The 24,842-nt window shown below is 43.0% G+C and overlaps 1 long non-coding RNA gene across 1 annotated transcript; it reads left to right on the top strand.

Annotated features, from left to right (window-relative positions):
• Window positions 1-1,371: 1,371 nt before the first annotated feature.
• LOC136495375 (uncharacterized) lies at window positions 1,372-7,143 on the top strand. The gene is made up of 3 exons (XR_010768985.1): window positions 1,372-1,631; window positions 2,149-2,757; window positions 6,999-7,143. It is a non-coding gene; the product is annotated as an uncharacterized lncRNA (long non-coding RNA).
• The last annotated feature ends 17,699 nt before the right edge of the window (window positions 7,144-24,842 follow it).

Here is a 24,842-nt window from a genome sequence, read left to right as displayed (position 1 = left end):
ATAGTCTCTTATACGTATTTGGTTAAAGTTAAAAATGCCTAATTTCTGGGGAAGTGAGGGTAACAATTTTTATGGGACAAAATGACTGAGTAATAGGAAGAGTATTTTATTTTCTGTGGTCCCTTCGGTTAGAAATTTTAGTTAGCCAAAAGGTCGGAGCCGTTTCAGCTAAAAAAAATAACTTATGATATGGCTAGTTTTGTACACTAAAGTTGTCCTTAGCGAGACCGTAGGAGCAGCCAGAGGCTTTTGCTTCCTCCAAGCACAACGCGAGTTGAAGTCGTTCTACAGCAAATACGCTAGGAGGCCAGCGATTCTGCCATGTTTATAAATCTTAACTAAGTAGTCCATATACATAACTCCCAACTCCGATATAGTAGTCTATTTGTTGCAATTTTCACATAATATTAAGGTCATGTGGTTTTCAAGATGGGTCCCATGCATATACATAGCCCTCCCTAGCTTTTGAGATAAGCGAACTAGAAATTTGCAGTGCCACAGCAGCGATAGGGTCTTACGATGGATGAGGCAAGGGGTAATTTTGTCCTTTCAGGTCTGAAAAATATAAGAGAAGAAAGAAAATAGAAAATATGAGAAAAGTGAGAAAAACTTCTGAATTGAAAGAATTCATGCAGATGGTCTCAAATTTTGAAAGGATCGCGAATTGGGTGTTAAACAAGTAAGACGCGTGGGTTCGAAGTCGAATACCAAAATTTTTCAGTGCGGAAGAGCTGTAGCCATGTGTAACACCCCGGTGTTACTTAATAATTAATTAAGATGTTACTTGATAATTAGTTATCTTACTTGATATGTTGGAACACTTGGTGGAGTCGAGAACATTTGAAAAAGGTTTTAAAATAAAGTTGGTTAGGATGGATAGCCGTTTAGATAAGCCTTTTGGAATGTTTAATATCATCGAAATTAGAGTTTGGCGCTAAAAAGTGTTTTGATTTTTATACAAAATATTATGATTTTTAGTCGCTCCAGGCGGCAGCTCAACCGGGGTCCGGTTCGCACGGAAAGAAAGATATTTTCTACAGAGGTCGGCCGAACAGTACGCTCCTGTGCTGGCACAGGGCATTGCCCACGCTCTGACCCGGCCGCGTCCGTGCCCATGCCGTGCTTGTGTGGCCGTGCAGTGCCGCCGTCCTTGCTCCACTGCTCATGGCCACCACTCATGCCGCGCTGCTCCCAGGACTCAGATTCGACGCCTTTCCTCTAGCAAGGCACGGCGTATCTTTCGGCCCTCAATTCACGGTTGAAAGACAATTCGTTGGCTCTCGTCTCAGCACATCTTTTAGCTTTTCCCAATAAAAATGGACGGCAGCGGGGGCTCATCTGCGCGGACGTTGCGCCTGGCTCCCGGGCGGAGCTCTCTACACCACCGCCGAGGCCTCTTCCTCCCCACCCCCTTCTCCTCGCCGCCGCTGAAGCATACCACTGGAGGCCGGTGGCCGCGAGGAGGGCGGTAGCGGGGTGCTTTTCTCTCTGCACGCAGAGCTGTGGCGCCGCCGTCGCCGTCGTTGTCGAGTCTGAAGCCCGCTCCGCTATCCTGGAGCGCGGATCCGGGACCTGCCGGCGTGGATCTCACCCTGCGCTATTGTCGACAAGGAACACGCAGGCTTTGATGGGTATTAAAACTTTATACTCAGAAATCTATAACTACTTCAAAACTATTAAACAAGCATATCACAAAATAAATCTATAACTCAGGAAATATGTATTCACTGGACATGAAATTTTTACCATAGCACACACACATCAACACTAGTCTACCATAAAAATTTTACTACATTTGGATTACTAGAACATCCTCTAATAAATAAAGATAAAGACTAGATTACAATACAACAAAAACTTTATACTAAAGCACATGGTATTATAAATCTACTATATAGATCTAGTCATGAGGAGTGCAACAAAAATGGTTTGGCATTTTTAGAATTTTTCTACGATTTATTGAAATTTCTGCCTATTTATGCATAAAAGAAAAAGATAACAGAAAAAGGAAACACATTTGCATCGGGAACCCTAGACTTTTTTCGAAATCAAAATAAATCCTCTCACCTTTTGTTTGTCTCTTGCATTTTCACATCTGGAACCCTGGCCTTCTTTCTATTTCTCTTCACATGGCCTTCTTCTTCACAGGCTCGTAACAGATCACGCGCGTACGGGAGGGGGGCATCGATTTTGGCCGGAGGAGCTCCGATGGCTGCGACTGGACGACCGGCAAGGCGCGCGGGGCCCCTGCGAACCATGGGGTGGCCGCGACGCGTCATGAGGTGACCGGCTATGGCTTGGCCATGCAAGCCGCGGTGACGGCTCATCGATCCCGCTGGCCCGACCAGCGGCAGGCCTCTGCGGGCGGGTGCGCGGCGCGCTCGTGGTGGCCGCGCGTGGAGTGGTCGGTGCAGAACTGCATGGCCAAGGCGACAGCGGCAATAGAGGGGCGTGGGTGGCATGCAGCGTGGGGTGTGGTCGATGGGCGCCAGGGGCAGAGCTACAGGGTGGTCCAGGTGGTCCACGGACCACCATGTGCTCGGCCCATACAAAGCCCATAGATACAGGAAGTTTGGATACTGAGCAGCCAAACATCGAATACATCGGAGCGTCTACGGCCTTTCGCCAATACGCGTCGTGCGACCCTTCGCGAATACGGCTGGTCTACACCCCTTCGTATCTCTTGTTGTGTTGTGCGGACGTGCGGCGGTGGCGGGCCGGCGGCAGGCGCCGGAGCGACAGCAGACGGGAATGCAGGTACGTCTCCAGCCTTCAATTAGTCTGCTCGTTTAGTCAGGTTTGTTTTTTTTTCCTCCTAATCACTCCCGGTCTGAAGGAACGCCGAACACAGAACACCCTAACTCGTGCACAAAATCTTATTTTATTCTGTGTCATTAGATTACATTATTGGAGTGGGTAACATTGGACTATTTAATTTTAATTGTAGGATAGGATTTTTTTTTGTCAATTGATTATTGGAATGGTAAATTGAAATAATATTTTATTCTCTTGCACTCTTACTAAAATATGAAGAGGAGCGATGATATTGCCTCTCTTCTTCAAAAAATAATTAAGATTCGTGATAGCCTCATAGACGATTGTCTAGTGACTTTTATTGAGCGGAATATCTTCTTACAATTGAGTGATGGAGATCATCCACACTTTCATGGCTATTGGAAGGCGCAGACCTGACAAGCAGTGCAGTATTGTTCTTCAACTATTACGGACATGTAATATGAACTCTGTATGTCCTCTTTTTCTTTAGTTGTGTTTTGTAATTCATGTACTTCGTCTATCAACACGTTAAGTTTATAGCGGACCACCGTAGCCATAGATCCTGGCTACGCCACTGATGGGCGCAAGCTCGGAGCTCGGTTTCAGCCATGGCCGTGGTTGTATGAGGGAGGGAGCAGGGAGGCAAGCGAATGGGAGAGAGTGAGCAGGAGCTGGGAGAGGCGAGCAGGGAGGGCGAGCGTGAGCTGGGGCGCCTCCCCATCGGGCAGCAGACGACGATAATGGAGGTGGGGTGCTCAGCTCGGCAGAGGCAAGGAGAGGGAGGGAGAGCATGCAGTAGGAAGGGCTAGTGAGCTAGGCGAGTAGAAGAAAGCAGGGAGAGGGAGCAAGGACTCAGATTCGTTGCCTTTTCTCTAACAAGGCACAGCTTAACTTTCGGTCCTCTATCCACCGTTGAAAGAGAATCTGATGGCTCTCATTAGTTTTCAGCACATCATTTAGCTTTTCCCAAAGGAAATGGGCGGGTGCAGCGGCTCATCTGCGTGGGCGTTACGCCTGGCTCCCAGGCAGAGCTCTCTGCCCCACCGTCGAGGCCTCTTCCTCCCCACCCCCTTCGCCTCGCCGTCGCCAGAGCATACCATTGGAGGCCGGTGGCCGTGAGGAGGGCGGTAGTGGGGTGTTGTTCTCTCCGCACGCAGGGCTATGGCGCCGCCGTCGCCATCGCCGTCGAGTCTGAAGCCCGCTTTGCTGTCCTAGAGCACGGATCCGGGACCTGCCGGTGTGGATCTTGACCCCGCGCTACTGTCAGCAAGGAACACGTAGGCTTTGATGGGAGTGAAGAGATTTGGAGTGAAAAAGAAGCTTGCGCCTAGATATGTAGGACCATACAAGATTATGGAACGGAAAGGAAATGTTGCTTATAAGTTACAACTTCTACCAGAGATGAGTGCAATATTTGATGTCTTCCATGTTTCTCAGTTGAAGAAATGTCTTCGTGTACCAAAAGAAGCTATTGCACCCACCAACATAAAGCTACAATCGAATTTGACCTATGAAGAAAAGCCAATCCGAGTATTAGAAGAGATGGAAAGAGTAACACGGAGTAAGATCATTAAGTTCTATAAGGTGGTGTTGAATAATCACAGTGAACAAGATGCTACGTGGGAACGAGAGGACTATTTATGAGAGGTTTATCCTGTATTTTTCTAAGAATGGTAGGTCTTGCAAATCTCGGAACGAGATTTTTATAAGGGGGAGGGGCTGTAACACCTTAGGTGTTAGCCTTGCATAAATTGACTTGCATTGCATGAGCATGAGCATCAAGCATTCATATTTAAGCTTATACAATTGAAACATTTGATTGAAACATATGAAACATGCTTGTTATTTCATGTCTCCTTGTATCTATGCATATGATCATGAGTGAATACATGTAAATGGTTTATGTGAGTCACTAAAACATATTAGCTACACTTATGATGACTAGTGGAACGATGTTCATGAAGATCATTTTGTCTAATCAAGTACTTAAGTGATGCTATGTATGTGGACCTAGATAGCTCTATGTGTGACCAATGCATGAAATGAGTGTGTGACCTTACCAATAGCTTAAACATGTTTAGAAGATCATTATGAACAACTTTGGTATTCATGGTTAGGGGTAATTTGGTCACTAAGCCAAAGTTTAAGTGTATACCATCATTTGAAGGTAGCATGTTTGACCAAATTTGAACTATATGCTAGAGACCTTGCATGGAGGTGGTCACTAAAGCAAAGTTGTAGTATTTGATAAGGGGAACAACTTTTATTTTTGGGTCATAGGCTGGTTTAGCTCCTAACATGCTTGAATTCGGCTAACAAGAATCATCAATTCACTGGTTTCCACACTTAGAGAAATTTTCTAAGACAAACCCTGACAGTGCTGACAAGCTCGACTTTGGGATGAAATAACTCAAGTTTGGTTGAGAATTAGGGCATGAGTTCTAAATAGAAATTGGAGCTGGTACATAGGTCTGCAATTGCCATTTAGGTTGTTTGCATGATGGAGCTACGGATTAGCTGTTTGATCGTCGTGAAATCACATTATCAGGCTTGCATCGTGGGCGCTGAACTAAACTGAACCTGGCCAACAGTGGCCGACCGTCGCCAGCGCATGAACGCCACGTGGATCCGGTGGAGGCCGCGCGTCGCCGGCGTCCTACCCAGCGTGGCTGTGTCGGGCCAAAGCGCACTATATCGCATCCAACACTCGCCGCTCCATCCCCGTGCTCACGTTTTCAATTATCTGTCTCCTCCTTCGCCATTCACAGTAGCGCAGCCTCGCCGCTGAGCATAGTCTCGCCTCCGCCGTCGCCTTGCGTGCGCACCACCGCACATCCACCATCTCCATATCGCCTATAGCTGCGCCACGTCCACCTCCACCGCCTCGAAGTTTTGGCTGCGTCAATTGAGCTTAGGTGATGGCGTATTCACCTTTTCCCCTCTCACCGGAACCTCGGCCGCCATGGCTGCCACCACGGCAAGCTCGCCACCGCTCGGCTCGCGCGCACTTTTCTTCTGGTTTTTAGCGTTAGAGCTTGGTTAGGATGGGTATTAGCTCATGTCATGGTGTTATCGCCGTTGGTGGTCCCACCGGCGCGGAACACGGTGACCCACACCACCACGCTATCACCTTCGCGCCATCGCGCCGTGGCCATGCTTCGTCGGAGCGCCTCCAGCCGCCTAGGTCGTCTAGATAGGTTCGCACGGTCATCGTGATGCTGTAGCGCGCCTTGCCTGGCTTCATCGTGGCCGGTAATGACTGGGCACCGCTGAGCAGCGCCACCATGCCGCCATGGCCGGCGACGAGCATGCTCCGCCCACCCTCCACTACCACCACCTAGGTCATTCGATGCGTGCTGCTCCGTAGATCACGTAGGTTCACTTGTCCCCGCCGGCGAGCTCACCGGCGATGAGGCATGGTCGGACTGCGTCGATGCAGCACCGTGCCCTATTCTTGTTTCACTGACGAGTGGGGTCATCTAACAGCGGGTCCCGCCTGTCAGCGACTGTAGTGCAGTAGGCTAGTTCATTTGTTCCTTTTTTTGTGTGCAACTTTGAAAATTTATAAGTTGAGCTATAGAGATCCAAAATTGGTGAACCAAATTTTATAGTGTTCCTTAGGAAATGTAGTATTTATGAAAAATATGATATTAGTATTTGTAGTAGAGTTTCTGGAAGATTTAAAATGAAACTCGAAATATGTTTTTAAATGTATGTAAATTTGTTTAATTTATATCTAGAGTTCTGGTGCTCCAAAAATTATGAAATTTATGTGGTGAGCTGTTCTTGACAAGTATAAGCTCTGATAAAAATTTGACGGTTAGTGCATGAATAGATTTTTAGTTATAGATTTTCCTTTTATAATTAGGTGATCCTTGTGTGAATTTTTATAAATTATTTATGAATCCAATATTCATGAAATTTATTAGAGGATGTCCTAGTACCATATGGATGCTAAGAAAAATATAAAATCTATTGTTTGAAACTTTTCACTAGGGTTTTCTATTTATGCTATTTTAAGCCTTTATGCCTTTAAGCCATTAACTTGATAACAGAATTATAATTGTATAATTGAGTTAATCGCTTTTTATGCAAAATGTTGTTAAGCTATATCCACTTATACAGCCTTGCATGATCCTTGGAGTCATTTTATTTCTGGTTTATGATGGGTAAGTCTAGCTGAGTACCTTCTCGTACTCAAGGTTTATTTCCCATTATTGCAGATGGCACTGTTTACCATGGTTATTGTAAGAGTTGCTTCTATCCCGCTGTGGATGAGGAGTAAGCCTTGGGCAGGCTTCTTTATTAATCTCTCTACAAGCTTTTGTGGACTGTGATCATATGTTGGCACTGTATCAAACTATGTTGGCAAATGCTACTTTCAAACTTAATTTGCTTCCGCTTTTATCTATTAAACTTGGTTTGTAATAACTTTGTTTCATACTCTGATGATGGAAATATATCTATAAACTTTATGTAATATGTGACATGTATGTTGAATCATGTACGATCTTGGTTGTTGTAAATCATTTATCGAGACCCGTTGTGGTACTCGACGGACTATCGGGTTTATATGGGTTCAAGTATGACAGTGCGACCGCTTGCGGACTGCCATTGTACTTGTACTCTTATAAATTGGTCGGTTCTGCGACATCTGGCATCAGAGCAAGGTTTAACGTTTATTGTCACATGTGTATTTAAAACAAAAGTTTTTGTTTTCCAAAACCCTTTCCTAGCAACTAATAGCTATATAAATAGGTATTTGAAATCTAAAGTGTGCCAGTGATCACTTTTCTTATGCCCAAGTTAAGGACTATTAGGTGGCTATTTAAGTACTAACTTGGGGGTTTTAATTTCGTCGTTCATACGGTGTGCTATTGTATGGATGTCATTCAATTGAATGGTAATGTATGGATCAATTGCCTCTATGCCAAGGTAAGTTGATGAGTGGCATGACTGCAAGATTTGAGCGTGCGGTCGGGGAGAGTTAGCTTTGGTACGACTATGTATGCATGCTTGCATGTGTATGTGGTGCGTATTTAATTGTGGGTATAAACTATATCGGGTAGCTTTGATACAGAAGTATACGTATGGGTATACATATATGGAAGTATTTAGATTTACATTCTGCATATTTAATTATGGGATGGGCTAAAATGAAACTTTTATGCAGGTACACTAACAACGAAACATGTAGCTCGACTAGTTACGCTGTATATGAGAGAACATATGTATGCCATCATATATGTCGTTAGAAATATTTTTTCTTAAGTTTGTGAGGACGTACGGAACGAGCATGCATCATGATAATTATCATTCAAATAATTACATTGTTCCTCCCCTTATAAATTTCTTACTCGGTTATGTAACTCTTATCCATTATGGTCTTATCTCACACAAAGTTGTACATGTTGATGGTACAGATGGCAGCACCAGCTGGATGTGAGAAATTTCTGATGGTTTTTGGAACGCCTACTCTACTGTGGAGAGTTTTGCACTTTGCGGGGTACCATGAACCGCCCCTTTATCATTGAGATGAAGAGTACTTGGAGGGGCAGCCATGGTACGAGGTGCGGCTAACTATACCAGCCCACACTCAAGCACACTTCTAGCAGGAGTGGAAGGCGAAATCAGAAGGGAAAACTCCTTGGGAGGCTACCCAAGTAGTGGCCTTTGAGGTTTTGAGTCAAATCTGCCAGCAGCATGGGGATGCACTTACCGGTAGTGCAGCGGGTATGTTTCCTTGGGTGGACCTATCCATAGCAATATGGGAACAACGCAATCAAAATGCATTGATCAGAGATCGGAATGAGTGGGCAAATAGCTCTAGTCCCGCCATGAGTGCCATGTTTGCGGTGATGAAGATGTTTTGTACACGCCAGGACACCAGGAATTTCTAGCAGGAATCATACACCACTTGCATGGACAAGCTCATGAGAGCTGAAGCCGCACAACATAAGCTCAAGAAGTGTGTGCGCAAGCAAAAGAAAGCCGCAAGTAAAGCTTGATGGGAATCTGACCAAGCCTATGTAGCTTTGGGCACTCTCCATGCCCAAATGGAGCAAGTGGATCAACAGAGAGCAGCAGCCCAAGAAGCAAGAGCTAATGATCAAGCATTGCTTGCAGGACTATGGGAGCAGTTGGAGGCCGCCCGTGCTGAGGTGTCCACAGCTAGATGCCAGTGAGATGCAGCAGAGAACCGTGCCGCTACAGTAAGGATAAAAAGAGATCGACACCGCGACATGAGTAACGTGTAGGACCGTGCCGAAAGAGGCTTACGTCAGCAGCTTGCATAGGCTCAACTTCAAGTGATGAACCTTCAGCATGAAGTGCACTATTTGAACAACCAGCTGAACCCAATCCTTGATGGGGAAGAAGATGGTCCAAATATGGAGGAAGATGAGGACGAGGAAGAGGAAGAAGTGGAGCCTGAGGAAGGAGATGATCCTATCTCTGACCTCGATAGTGATCATGATGAGGATTAGATCGCTTAGTACTTAGTAGAAGTGCTTAATGTATCATCATTGGTTATGTAATGGACCTATAGTTCGAATTTAGTGTTGGTGATTGGAATATCATGTAATATTGTTATTTGCATGACTATCGCATGTTTGGTTAAATGCTAATGCAAATTCTAGTTGATTTATCGGTGATCATGATTTGAATATTAACGTGCTATGAGTCCGATAAGTGATCAAATTGGTGGTGTCATGTTGCGAGAATGAATCATTATGCCTCTGTTTTTATTGTATAAATTTGAGGTTGTCTCCAGTAATTTTAGTTTGGCATGATTATAAATTCATCTGTAATATTTTGGCACCAACAAATAATCGCTTATTGTTGCAATTTCGCAGATGACTCGCACCCGTGCAGGAGCTAGTAGTAGCCATGATGGCAACGATGGTGACTTACCACCATCGCCACCTCCATCTGCTCAGGAGTTCTTTGCCCAATTCTTGGGAAGCCAAAGGACAATGGAGGAAGCTCTGCGCCTCATTACGCAGAACATAGCTCGTGGCCACCCACAGCAACAAGGGCCCGAGCCTAATCAGCATAGTACCTTCAAGGAATTTCTGGATACAAAGCCTCCTATCTTCAAGGTGGCAGAGGAACCACTACAGGCGGACGAGTGGCTCAACACCATTGAGCAGAAGTTTCGTCTGCTAAGAGTCACCGAGCACCTGAAGGCTGAGTGTGTGTCCCATCAGTTGCAGGGACTAGCAGGGATCTGGTGGACACATTTCTTGTCCTCTCTGCCTGCTAATGCACAAGTAACATGGGAGCATTTCAAGTTGGCTTTTTGGGGGCATCACATTCCTCTAGGCCTAATACGCATGAAGGCGGCTGAATTTATGAGGCTCACCCAAGGGACAAAGACCCTCACAAAATATATGCATGCGTTCAATAACCTGTCCAGGTATGCTCCAGGTTTTGTGGATACCGAGGAGAAGAAGATAGAGAGCTTCAAGCAGGGTCTCAGCACAAAACTGATGAAGACCATGGCAAATTCCAAGTGCACCACCAATAACGAGTTTATTAGTGATGCTCTGACCCAGGAAAACCATAACAACATGCATGCGATAGCTAAGGGTCACAAGAGGACATTTGAGGCAGGTGCCTCTGGATCTTCACAGTCCAGAGCTCCTATCACAGCTAGGCCACAGTTTTGTCCACCTGCACCTAAGTTCAGGCCTCCACCACTAAATGCTCAGAACAACAGGCCTCAGAAAGCATTCTGTAAGGCATTCACTATTGCCTTACCTAAAGAAAATGGCGGTTAGGGAAGCTCCACCGGACCTAGGAGTAATCAACCCTGTTTTAACTGCAATCAAGTAGGGCATTGGGCCAAGGAATGCCCCCACCCAAAGAAGAATGCCAATCAGAATCAGAACAATTAGAGGTAGGTGAACTCAAGGGCACGTCCAGGATACGTGCACTATACCGCTGTTGAGGAAGTGCCCGCTGGAGAAGTTATCACAGCTGGTATGTTTCTTGTCAACAAGCATCCCGCTATTGTTTTATTTGATTCGGGAGCTTCTCATTCATTTATGAGTCAAGCATTTTCATCTAGACATGATCAGAAAATCATTGAAGTAAGCAAGGGTGGTTATAATATAAGTTCGGCTGGGGCTACTATTTCTACAAATAAGATAGTCAGGAACGTGCTCATCTCTATATTAGAAAGGGAGTATACAACATATTTGATAGTATTGCCAGGGTTGACCATAAGTGTAATCTTAGGCATGAATTGGATGAAGGATCATGGTGTTCTCATTAACACTAGCACTCATACTATTATGTTGAGAGAACCCAAGAGAGGGAATGCTTTTCTAGTACCACTCTCTCGAAACTTCGAACTCCAACACTTAGCTTGTGCTATCCAAACCACTACCATTTGTGATATCCCTGTGGTTTGTGAGTTTCCGGATGTATTTCCAGAGGAGTTACCAGGTTTACCACCTGATAGGGATGTGGAATTTAAGATTGAGTTAGTGCCAGGTATGACACCTATCTCAAGAAGGCCTTATAGGATGCCACCAAATGAGTTAGCAGAACTTAAGATTCAGTTACAGGATCTGTTGGACAAGGGTTTCATTCAACTTAGTTTATTTCCATGGGGATGTCCAGCATTGTTTGTAAAGAAGAAGGACAAGTCCCTGAGAATGTGTGTAGATTACAGACCACTCAATGTTGTGACCATCAAGAACAAGTACCCGTTGCCCCACATCGACATCTTGTTCGATCAGTTGGCGAAGGCAAAGGTATTCTCCAAGATTGACTTGAGATCAGGCTATCATCAGATAAAGATTAGGCCAGAGGATATACCTAAGACTGCTTTCTCCACTAGGTATGGCTTATATGAGTATTGGTTATGTCTTTCAGACTAACGAATGCTCCCGCCTACTTCATGTACCTGATAAATTCGGTATTCATGCCCAAGCTTGACAAGTTCGTGGTCGTGTTTATCGATGATATATTGATTTATTCGAAAAATGAGGAAGACCATGCAGAGCATCTAAGGATTGTTCTATCCAGATTGAGGGAGCATAAGTTGTATGCAAAGTTTAGCAAGTGTGAATTTTGGTTGAGTAAAGTGCCTTTCTTAGGTCATATCTTATCAAGAGATGGAATCTCTATAGACCCATCAAAAGTACAAGAGGTCATGGATTGGAAGGCCTTGACTTCGGTTCATGAAGTTCAGAATTTTCTAGGGTTAGTAGGATATTATCGTCGTTTCATCCTAGATTTCTCAAAGATAGCTAAGCCCATGACTAGGCTACTTCAGAAAGATGAAAAGTTCAATTAGACACTAGAGTGTGAAGCAGCTTTTCACACCCTTAGGACTCTATTAACTACAGCTCCTGTTTTAGCACAACCCAACATTGAGAAGTCTTTTGATGTATTTTGTGATGCATCAGGTATAGGTTTGGGGTGTGTGCTCATGCAAGAAGGAAGAGTTATTGCATATGCTTCTCGGCAGTTGAGAAAACATGAAGTCAACTACCCCACACATGATTTAGAACTTGCAGCAGTTGTTCATGCATTAAAGATATGGAGACATTATTTGTTGGGCAATATATGCCATATATACTGACCACAAAAGTCTCAAGTATATCTTTACCCAGCCAGAGCTGAACATGAGACAACGAAGATGACTAGAGTTGATTAAGGACTACAATTTGGAAGTGCATTACCATCCTAGGAAAGCCAATGTTGTAGCCGATGCACTCAGTCAGAAATCTCATTGCCACACTGAGGAAGCATTGTTGGAAGATGGCTTCAATTTGTTACATCCTGTTGTACTACATAATATCACTATCAGTTGTTCAATTGAGAGCAAAATCATAGAGCTGCAGCAGACATATGTAGGTATAAGTCACATCAAGAGAAAAATGAAAGAGCAAGAAACCAAACATTTTAGATTAGATGAAAAGGGTGTACTATGGTTTGAGGACCAACTTGTGGTACCGAAAGACCGTGAGCTTAGAAATCAAATTCTAGAGGAAGCTCATTCGTCCAAATTGTCTATCCATCCGGGTAGTAGTAAGATGTATCAAGATTTGAAAACCCATTTTTGGTGGACTAAGATAAAGAAGGAGACCGCAGCCTATGTCGCTAGGTGCGATAACTGCAGTAGAGTAAAAGCTATTCATATGAAATCTGTCGGATTACTTTAGCCATTGCCTATTCTAGGTTAGAAATGGGAAGAAATTAGTATGGACTTTATCATAGGCCTTCCAATGACACAACATGGTCACGATTCAATATGGGTCATTGTAGATCGTCTCACCAAGTCGACACATTTTATACCGGTGAACACAATGGATCGCGTAGTGAAATACGCCGAACTATATGTCTCTCAGATCATGAGACTACATGGAGTACCCAGGACTATAATCTCAGATAGAGGACCACAGTTCATAGCTTGTTTCTGGGAGCACTTGCACTAGGCTTTAGGAACTAAATTGATCAGAAGTTCGACATACCATCCGCAAACTTCAGGACAGACAGAGCGAGTGAACCAAATCTTAGAAGATTTGCTAAGAGCTTGTGTTATATCTTCCAAAGGTTCGTGGGAGAAATAGTTAACTTTAGCTGAGTTCTCCTACAACAACAGTTATCAAGCAAGCATCAAGATGGCTCCGTTTGAAGCCTTATACGGCAGAAAATGTAGAACTCCGTTGAATTGGATTGAGCCCAGTGAGAGGATATACTTTGGTATTGACTTTGTCAATGAAGCTGAAGAGCAAGTGTGTATTATCCAACAACATATAAAGGCAGCTCAATCGAGACAAAAGAGTTATGCTAATAAAAGAAGAAGACCACTGACTTTTGAAGTGGGTGACTATGTATACTTGAAGGTATCACCCATGAAGGGAGTGAAGAGATTTGGAGTGAAAAAGAAGCTTGCGCCTAGATATGTAGGACCATACAAGATTATGGAACGGAAAGGAAATGTTGCTTATAAGTTACAACTTCCACCAGAGATGAGTGCAATATTTAATGTCTTCCATGTTTCCCAGTTGAAGAAATGTCTTCGTGTACTGGAAGAAGCTATTGCACCCACCAACATAAAGCTACAATCGGATTTGACTTATGAAGAAAAGCCAATTCGAGTATTAGAAGAGATGGAAAGAGTAACACGAAGTAAGATCATTAAGTTCTATAAGGTGGTGTGGAACAATCACAGTGAACAAGATGCTACGTGGAATGATAGGACTATTTACGAGAGGTTTATCCTACCTTTTTCCAAGAATGGTAGGTCTTGCAAATCTTGGGATGAGATTTTTATAAGGGGAAGGGGCTGTAACACCCTAGGTGTTAGCCTTGCATAAATTGACTTGCATTGCATGAGCATGAGCATCAAGCATTCATATTTAAGCTTATACAATTGAAACATTTGATTGAAACATATGAAACATGCTTGTTATTTCATGTCTCCTTGTATCTATGCCTATGATCATGAGTGAATACATGTAAATGGTTTATGTGAGTCACTAAAACATATTAGCTACACTTATGATGACTAGTGGAACGATGTTCATGAAGATCATTTTGTCTAATCAAGTACTTAAGTGATGCTATGTATGTGGACCTGGATAGCTCTATGTGTGACCAATCCATGAAATAAGTGTGTGACCTTACCAATAGCTTAAACATGTTTAGAAGATCATTATGAACAACTTTGGTATTCATGGTTAGGGGTAATTTGGTCACTAAGCCAAAGTTTAAGTGTATACCATCATTTGAAGGTAGCATGTTTAACCAAGTTTGAACTATGTGCTAGAGACCTTGCATGGAGGTGGTCACTAAAGCAAAGTTATAATATTTGATAAGGGAAACAACTTTTATTTTTGGGTCATAGACTGGTTTAGCTCCTAACATGCTTGAATTAGGCTCACAAGAATCATCAATTCCCTGGTTTCCACACTTAGAGAAATTTTCTAAGTCATAAACCCTGACAGTGCTGACAAGCTCGACTTTGGGATGAAATAACTCGAGTTTGGTTGAGAATTAGGGCATGAGTTCTAAATAGAAATTGGAGCTGGTACATAGGTCTGCAATTGCCATTTAGGTTGTTTGCACGATGGAGCTACAGATTAGCCATTTGCCGTGAAATTACGCTGTCAGGCTTCCATCGCGGGCACTGAACTGAACTGAACCTGGCCAACAGTGGCCGACCGTCGCCAGCGCATGAATGCCGCGTGGAGCCAGTGGAGGCCACGCATCGCTGGCATCCTGCCTAGCGCGGCTATGTCGGGCCAAAGCGCACTATATCGCGTCCAGCACTCGCCGCTCCATCCCCACGCTTACGTTTTCAATTCTCTATCTCCTCCTTCGCCATTCATAGCAGCGCAGCCTTGCCGCCGAGCATAGTCTCGCCTCTGTCGTTGCCTTGCGTGCGCTCCACCGCACAGCCACCGTCTCCATCTCGCCTATAGCTGCGCCACCTCCACCTCCACCGCCTCGATGTTTTGGCTGCGTCAATTGAGCTTAGGTGAGGGCATATTCGCCTTTTCCCCTCTCTCCAGAACCTCGACCGCCATGGCCGCCTCCACGGCAAGCTCGCCATCGCTCAGCTCGCGCGCGCTTTTCTTTTGGATTTTAGCGTTAGAGCTCGGTTAGGATGGGTATTAGCTCATGTCATGGTGTTACCACCGTTGGTGGTCCCACCAGCGTGGAACACGGTGACCCACGCTATCACCTTCGCGCCACTACACCGTGGCCATGCTTCGTCAGAGCGCCTCCAGCCTCCTAGGTCGTCTAGATAGGTTCGCACGGTCACTGTGATGCTATAGCGCGCCTCGCCTAGCTTCTCCGTGGTCGGTAATGACTGGCGCACCGCTGAGCAGCGCCACCATGCCGCCATGTGAAAGCTCTAGTTTGGTTTTGGTGAATTGATGAAACCCTAAGTGCTAACCTAGTTTATCAAGTGATCATGAGATAGGTAGCACATTCCAAGTGGTAAAGCAAATGAAGATCATGACATAAAGATGGCGATGCCATGGTGATGATCAAGTGCTTGGACTTAGAAAGAAGAAAGAGAAAAACAAAAAGCTCGAGGCAAAGGTATAAATTGTAGGAGCTATTTTATTTCGGTGATCAAGACACTTAGAGAGTGTGATTACATTTAGGTTTGATAGTCATACTATTAAGAGGGGTGAAACTCGTATCGAAATGCGATTATCAAAGTGCCACTAGATGCTCTAACTCATTGCATATGCATTTAGGATCTAGTGAAATTCTAACACCCTTGAAAATGATTGTGAAAATATGCTAACACATGTTCACAAGGTGATACACTTGGTGGTTGGCACATTTGAGCAAGGGTGAAGAAGTTAGAGGTGAAAAGGAGTTAGTCTTGCTGGTCACAAGGTGACCGGACGCTGGTCTCTAAGGAACCGGTGCGTCCGGTCAGTTGTAACAGCAAAGACGCTGGCGTCGGTCATACAACCAGACGCTGGGTCTTGGACTGACCGAACACTGAGGTCCAGGGTCCGGTCCTATTGTCGGACAGCGTTGATGAAAGTCAATGTGTGACCGAACGCTGTCCGGGTCCGGTCAAGCATGACCGGACGCGTCCGGTCAAAGAAAGTTGTTTCTAGAACCTTACTGGAAACGACCGGACGTTGGTGGCTCAGCATCCGGTCAGTATTGTGCATAGTGTCTGGTCAACTCAAGTGACCATTGAGATCGAGACATGTGGCTATCGTCGGGCGACCGGACGCTGTGGTCCAGCGTCCGGTCAACATGACCAGAGCGTCCGGTCGGCCCGTGTTGTGCCCAGTGTAGGGCTACAACGACTCTATTTTGTGGGGGCTTCTATTTAAGCCCCATGGCTGGTTCAAGCTCATACACTTGGCCATTTGCATTGACATAGCAACCTTGTGAGCTTAGCCAAAGCCCTCCCACTTATCTCCATCATTGATTCATCATCTTTGTGAGATTGGGAGAGAATCCAAGTGCATTGCTTGAGTGATTGCATCTAGAGGCACTTGGTGTTCGTGTTTCGCTGTGGGATTCACTTGTTACTGTTGGTGGTTGCCGCCACCTAGATGGCTTGGAGCAACGAGGATCGTCGAGCGGAGGTTGGTGATTGTCTTCGGCTCCGATTATGGTGATTATGAGGGGTTCTTGACATTTCCCCGGCGGAGAGCCAAAATGTACTCTAGTGGATTGCTCATAGCTTATGTGATCCTCATCTTGTGTTGGTTGTGTGGCATCCTATTGAGGGTTTGATGTGTGAAGCCAATTAGCGCGTGAACCTCTAAGTGAGTGAATCGCCACAACGAGGACTAGCTTGCCGATAAGCAAGTGAACCTCAATAAAAAATCATTGTGTTCATCATTGATTCTGAGGTGATTGGTCTTCATTGTTATTCATCCTTGTGATTGATTGGTTCCTTCATCTACACGGCGATATAACCTTCTTGATCACTCTCTTTACATTACCACAAACTAATTGTCAAGCTCTTTAGTGTAGCTAGTTGTGAGAGCTTGCTTGCTTGGTTGGTGTGGCTCTTTAGGTAGCCTTTGAGAGCACACTAACATAGGGTAGTGTCATAGCTATTGTGTGAATAGATACTATCTAAATTAGAATTGTGGTAGGTGGCTTGCATTTTGAGTAGGTAGCGCAACACTTGCTTCGCCTCATAATTGTCTAACTATTTTGTTAAGTGTTGTTGTAGAAATTTTTATTAGGCTATTCACCCCCCTCTAGCCATTAGGACCTTTCAAGTGGTATCAGAGTTGAGGTCACCGTGATTTGAGGCTTAACTACCTTTGGTGTAAAAATGGCTTAAATCAACAACACCAAGAAGCCACCCCAATTTGATGGATCAAATTATCCATATTGGAAGTCAAAGATGACCACACATATCAAGTCAGTCAATAGAAGAGTGTGGAAGGTGGTAGAAACCAAAATTGAGATTGAAGATCCGGAGAATCCCACCACGGCTGAAGAAGTGCTTCTCCAAAACAATGGCATTACTCTAAGTGCTATTCATGATGCAATTGATGAAAGAACATTTGAGCAAATCAAGAATATTGAGATGGCTCATGAAGCATGGAAGAAGTTGGAAGAATCATTTGAGGGCACTCAAGCCGTGAAGGGTGCAAAGGCATACATCCTCAAAGAGAAGTTTGCAAGCTTCAAGATGAAGGAGGATGAGAGTGTGCCGGAGATGTTCCATAGGCTTCAAGTGCTTGTCAATGATCTTAAAGCACTTGGTGAAGAGGTGAAGGACAAGGACTTCTCACATAAGTTCTTGAGATGTTTGCCTTCAAGATTTGGTACATTGGTCACCATTCTAGTGAGAAGCGGTTTGGACACCATGACACCAAACCAAATATTGGGGGATATAATGACTGGTGATACATATAGAGATGATGATGAGAAGGAAGAAAAGAAGGAGAAGAAAGATGAGAAGAAGGATGACAAGAAGAAGAGCATGGCATTCAAAGCCACATCATCCAAGGACAAAGCTAAGCAAGAAACATCAAGTGAAGATGATGATTCATGGGATGATGATGATGATGAGAAGATGGCTCTCTTTGTCAAGAGATTTGGCAAGTTCATGGTGAAGAAGAGCTATCGTGCTAGGAGAAAGAAGTCTTCATCCAAAAACAAAGAAGAGTCAAGAAGGTGCTTCAAGTGTGGAAGCAAAGATCATCTTGTTGCTCAATGTCCATACAATAGCGACAATGATGATGACAACAAGAAGAACAAGAAGAAGGACAAGAAGGAAAAGAAAAAGAAGGACAAGATGACCTTCAAGAAAAAGAAGGGTGGTTCATATGTAGTCACTTGGGATAGTGATGCTTCCTCAAGTGATGATGGTGATGATAGTGATGATGTCAAGACCACCAAGAAGAAAGTTCTTGCAAGCATTGCTATCAATGAGAAGCCTTCTCTCTTCAAATCTTCATCATGCTTCATGGCTAAGGCCACTAAGGTACAATCTTGTGATGATGAAAGTGATGAAGAACATGATGATGAAAATAGACATGAAAATGAAAATGATAGTGATGATGAGCCTACCAAAGATGAATTGTTTGACATGCTAGAAGATGCTAAAGAACATTTTGATATTAAGAGAAGAGAATGCAAGAGCTTGAATAAGAAGGTAAAAGCCCTTAAGCAAGCCCATGATGAGCTCAAAGCAACTCATGAGAGGCTAGAGGAAGCCCATGAGAAACTAGGCAAGGCTCACAAGAAGCTTGAAAAAGCTCATTCTTCTTTGCTTAATGAGCAAAATAAAAAGAAGCATGTTGAAACTTGCAATATAGGCTTAACTTGTGATATAATTGATGAATCATTATCTATGCCTATCATTGTTGCTCCCACTAACCCTTCTTGTAGTACTTCCACCTCCACCTCATCTAGTAGTGACGGTCTCACTTGTGATGCCTCACTAGTGGTTGAGAATGAGAACCTCAAGAAGGAGGTCAACAAGCTCACTCACACCTTAGCTAAGGCTTATGGTGGTGAGGACCGCTTGCTTATATGCTTGGATGGCCAAAGAGCTTCTCTCTACAAAGAGGGATTGGGCTACACCCCTAAGAAAGACAAAGCGGCCTTTGCTCCTCACAAGACTAGTTTTGTGAAGAACAATGGTCGATTTTGCACTAGTTGCAAGCAAGTGGGTCATAAAGAGCAAGACTACAACAACAAGAGCAAAAATGCTAATGTATCCTTCATAAAGCTTGATTCATGCTATATGCTTACTAAGGGTACAAATGGTGTGAAGGCTAAGTTCATTGGTAAACCATGGATAGGCTCAAAGAAGAAAGCAATTTGGGTACCAAAGAGCTTAGTAACTAACCTTCAAGGACCCAAGCAAGTTTGGATACCTAAAAAGAATTGATCTTCTTTTGTAGGTTAATTACAAAGCCGGAGGAAGACATTGAGTTTTTGATAGTGGGTGCACTCAACACATGACCGAAGATGCAAGAATGTTCAACTCAATCAACACCAATGGCAATGATGGTTATGATAGTATCACATTTGGTGATAATGGCAAAGGCAAGGTCAAAAGGCTTGGTAAGATTGCAATATCCAATGACATGAGCATATCCAATGTGTTGCTAGTAGAGAGCTTGAAGTTTAATTTGCTATTCGTGGCTCAATTGTGTGATCTTGGATTTAAATGCATATTTGGGGTAGATGATGTAGAGATCATAAGTGTAGATGGCTCTAACTTGATCTTCAAAGGCTTTAGATATGAGAATCCACACTTGGTTGATTTCAATGCTAGTGAAGCTAGATTATCTACATGCTTGTTCACTAAGTCTAGCATGGGTTGGTTATGGCATAGAAGGCTTGGTCATGTTGGAATGAAACAATTGAATAGATTGGTTAAGCATGACTTGGTTAGAGGCTTGAAAGATGTTGTGTTTGAGAAGGATAAACTTTGTAGCTCTTGTCAAGCTGGCAAACAAGTTGGAAACACCCATCCTAAGAAAAGCATGATGAGCACTAGTAAAGCATTTGAGTTATTGCACATGGACTTGTTTGGGCCAACACAATACACTAGCATTGATGGTAACAAATATGGCTTTGTGATAGTGGATGATTATACTAGATACACATGGGTATTCTTTTTAGTAGACAAAAGTGATGTGTTTGCAACATTCAAATCATTTGTCAAAGGTATTCACAATGAGTTTGAAACAACCATCAAGAGAGTTAGAAGTGACAATGGTAGTGAGTTCAAGAACACTAGAATTAATGAGTTGTGTGATGAATTTGGAATAAGACATCAATTCTCGGCCAAATACACTCCTCAATCAAATGGCCTTGTTGAGAGAAAGAATAGAACACTCATTGATATGGCAAGGTCTATGCTTAGTGAGTATAATGCGAGTCAATCTTTTTGGGCCGAAGCTATCAACACGGCTTGCTATTGTAGCAACCGCCTCTATTGTCACCCATTGAAAGAGAAGACACCATATGAGCTCTTGAATGGTAGAAAGCTCAATATTGCATATTTTCGGGTCTTTGGTTGCAAATGCTATATCTTGAAGAAAGGCACTAGATTGGGCAAGTTTGACAAGAAATGTGATGAAGAATTCCTACTTGGATATTCCACTACAAGCAAAGCATATAGAGTTTGGAATTTGGATAGTGGTACTCTTGAGGAAGTTCATGATGTTGAATTTGATGAAACCAAGGGTTCACAAGTAGAGAATGAGAACTTGGAAGATGTTAGAGGCATTCAACTTTCAAATGCCATGAAGAACATGGATGTTGGTGAATTGAGGCCTAGGTAAGTGACTGATGATGAAGATGATCAAGTGCAAGTGCTCTCTAACTCAAATGTGCAAAATGATACAAATCAAGTTAGTACAAGTGGCTCTCATAATAATAAACAAGATCAAATGGCTAGTACATCATCTTAACCCAATGATCAAACAAGTGTAAGCAATCAAGTTCCAATCCTCCAACCAACTAATGTTGCAAGGGATCATCCATTGGACACTATCATTGGTGATATTTCAAGAGGTGTACAAACAAGATCAAGATTGGCTTCATTTTGTGAGCATTTCTCATTTGTGTCATCCATTGAACCAAAGAAGATAGATGAAGCATTGAAGATGTTGATTGGGTGAATGCTATGCATGAAGAATTGAATAACTTCACAAGAAATCAAGTATGAGAGTTGGTAGAAAGACCAAAGGGACACAATGTGATTGAAACCAAATGGGTCTTTAGAAACAAGCAAGATCAAGATGGGATAGTAGTAAGGAACAAAGTAAGATTAGTAGCACAAGGCTATACACAAGTTGAAGGTCTTGACTTTGGAGAAATGTATGCCCTAGTTGCTAGATTGGAAGCAATTAGAATCTTGCTAGCCTATGCTTGTGCCCACAACATCAAGCTCTATCAAATGGATGTTAAGAGTGCATTTCTCAATGGCTACATCAATGAAGAAGTATATGTTGAGAAACCTCCTGGTTTTGAAGATGATAAGAAGCCCAACCATGTATACAAGTTGAAGAAAGCTTTGTATGGATTGAAGCAAGCACCTAGAGCATGGTATGAAAGATTGAGGGACTTCCTACTCTCTAAAGGGTTCACAATGGGCAAGGTTGACACCACTCTTTTCATCAAGAAGATTGGAAAAGACTTGTTTGTGTTGCAAATCTATGTTGATGACATCATATTTGGATCAACCAATCAAGATTTTTGTGATGAGTTTGAAAAAATGATGGCTAATGAGTTTGAGATGTCCATGATTGAAGAGTTGAGTTACTTCCTTGGTCTTCAAATCAAGCAAATGAAGAATGGTACTTTTATAAGTCAAGGCAAGTATATCAAAGACATGATCAAGAAGTTTGACATGAGTGATAGCAAAGTCATTAGCACACCAATGGGAACAAATGGTAACTTGGATAGTGATGCAAGTGGTAACATGGTGGATCAAAAATTGTATCGGTCTATGATTGAAAGCCTACTCTATGTGACCGCATCAAGACCGGATGTCATGTTTAGTGTATGCATGTGTGCAAGATTTCAAGCCTCACTAAGAGAAAGTCATTTGAAGGCTACAAAGAGAATATTGAGGTACTTGAAGCATACATCAAATGTTGGTTTGTGGTATCCTAAAGGAGCAAAGTTTGAGCTAGTTGGTTACTCCAACTCGGATTATGCGAGATGCAAGGTTGAAAGAAAGAGCACCTCGGGCACATGTTAATTGTTGGGAAGATCACTTGTCTTATGGTCATTAAAGAAGCAAAATAGTATTGCATTATCAACCGCCGAAGCCAAATACATACCCGTCGGTAGTTGTTGTGCACAAATACTTTGGATGAAGGCCACTTTGAGTGACTTTGGAATCAAGTTTAAGAAAGTGCCATTGCTATGTGACAATGAGAGCGCAATCAAGTTAACCAACAATCTGGTTCAACATGCAAGAACAAAGCATATAGTTGTCCGCCACCATTTCATAAGAGATCACCAACAAAAAGGGGACATTTGCATTGAGAGTGTAGACACCGAAGATCAACTTGCTGATATATTCACCAAGCTATTGGATGAGAAAAGGTTTTGCAAGCTAAGGAATGAGTTGAACATATTGGATTTCTCAAATATGTGTTGATGCACCCCCACTCATATGACATGCCTCTCCTTCGAGCTATCTAAGGTAAAAGTTGAGTGACATGACATACATCCTTGCCAAAGACATGGTTAGTGCATCTAGTCACATTTTTTTATTAGGACCATTGAAGTGGTTCCATTTTATTAGGCTCATTCATAAAAATCAAATGATTTTGATATTTATATGGTACCACTATTGCTTCTATGCTTGACTTAATCTAGTGGTAGCATATGACATGTTTATGGGCTTGTAGACCTAGTATTTGATCTAGAAAATGAACTCTAAGTGTTTAACTCAACATGGTACAACATAACCTTTATTTGGAGGTGTGAAGAAGCTTGTCCTTGGATCAAACTGAGTTAAATATCTTTAGCAAATGATCTAGATTGGACCAAATTTGGGAATATGATCCTCACTCCATTGATCGACATTGATAAATCTCAACCTATCTATAATTTAAGTCTTTATGATCATTGATGACAAAGGGGAGAGAAACAAAGATATAAGTAATAGGGGGAGAGTTTGACATAGGGGGAGAGATATGACAAAGGAAAGGGATCAATTAAAATTTTGAGCACACAAGTAGGGGGAGCAAGCTTATGAACTTGTATGGTGCATTTGAATGTGCATTTCATATGTTTGCTTGCATGGCATAAGTTCTAAATTTAAAATATCCATGCTTGTGTGATGTATGCTAGTTGTAAGATTGAATGATGAAATAAAATCACTAGATAACTTTCATTTCCAAGTGTTGTTTCCAAGTGGTATCAAGCTAACCATGATGCTAAAGATGGTATAATGGTGCACTCCAATTGGTATCACGCTTCAAAGGTCTATCTTTTATACCATAGCATCATTTGGTAAACATTGTATCCTATATTTTCTATCTAAGCATATGTGCAAGCTATAATCCAAACTCTTAGCACATATGTAGGAGGAGCAATTGCTACCATATGAAGTTCATGAAACTTGTCCATATCCTTTTACACATAGTAAATATGCTTGGGCAAGCAACATGGATTCAATTGAATTTCAATTCATATCTTTGTGAAAGGGTTGTCATCAATTACCAAAAAGGGGGAGATTGAAAGCTCTAGTTTGGTTTTGGTGAATTGATGAAACCCTAAGTGCTAACCTAGTTTATCAAGTGATCATGAGATAGGTAGCACATTCCAAGTGGTAAAGGAAATGAAGATCATGACCTAAAGATGGCGACGCCATGGTGATGATCAAGTGCTTGGACTTGGAAAGAAGAAAGAGAAAAACAAAAAGCTCGAGGCAAAGGTATAAATTGTAGGAGCTATTTTGTTTCGGTGATCAAGACACTTAGAGAGTGTGATCACATTTAAGTTTGATAGTCGTAGTATTAAGAGGGGTGAAACTCGTATCAAAATGCGGTTATCAAAGTGCCACTAGATGCTCTAACTCATTGCATATGCATTTAGGATCTAGTGAAATTCTAACACCCTTGAAAAATGATTGTGAAAATATGCTAACACATGTGCACAAGGTGATACACTTGGTGGTTGGCACATTTGAGGAAGGGTGAAGAAGTTAGAGGTGAAAATGAGTTAGTCTTGCTGGTCACAAGGTGACTAGATGCTGGTCTCTGAGGAACCAGCGCGTCCGGTCAGTTGTAACAGCAAAGACACTGGCATTGGTCATACGACCGAATGCTGGGTCTTGGACTGACCGGACGCTAAGGTCTAGGGTACGGTCCTATTGTCGGACAGTGCTAATGAAAGTCAATATGTGATCGGACGCTGTCAGGGTCCAATCAAGCATGACCGGACATGTCCGGTCAAAGAAAGTTGTTTCTAGAACCTTACTAGAAACGTCCAAACGCTGGTGGCTCAGCGTCTAGTTAGTATTGTGCGCAGTGTTTGGTCAACTCAAGTGACCGTTGAGATCGGGACACGTGGCTGTCGTCGAGCGACCGGACACTGTGGTCCAGCATCCGGTCAAC

The sequence above is a fragment of the Miscanthus floridulus genome, chromosome 12 (genome assembly GCF_019320115.1).
Source record: "Miscanthus floridulus cultivar M001 chromosome 12, ASM1932011v1, whole genome shotgun sequence".
Taxonomy (NCBI): Eukaryota; Viridiplantae; Streptophyta; class Magnoliopsida; order Poales; family Poaceae; genus Miscanthus; species Miscanthus floridulus.
Note: the sequence above shows the minus strand (reverse complement) of the source record. Positions and strands in the feature narration are given on the sequence as shown.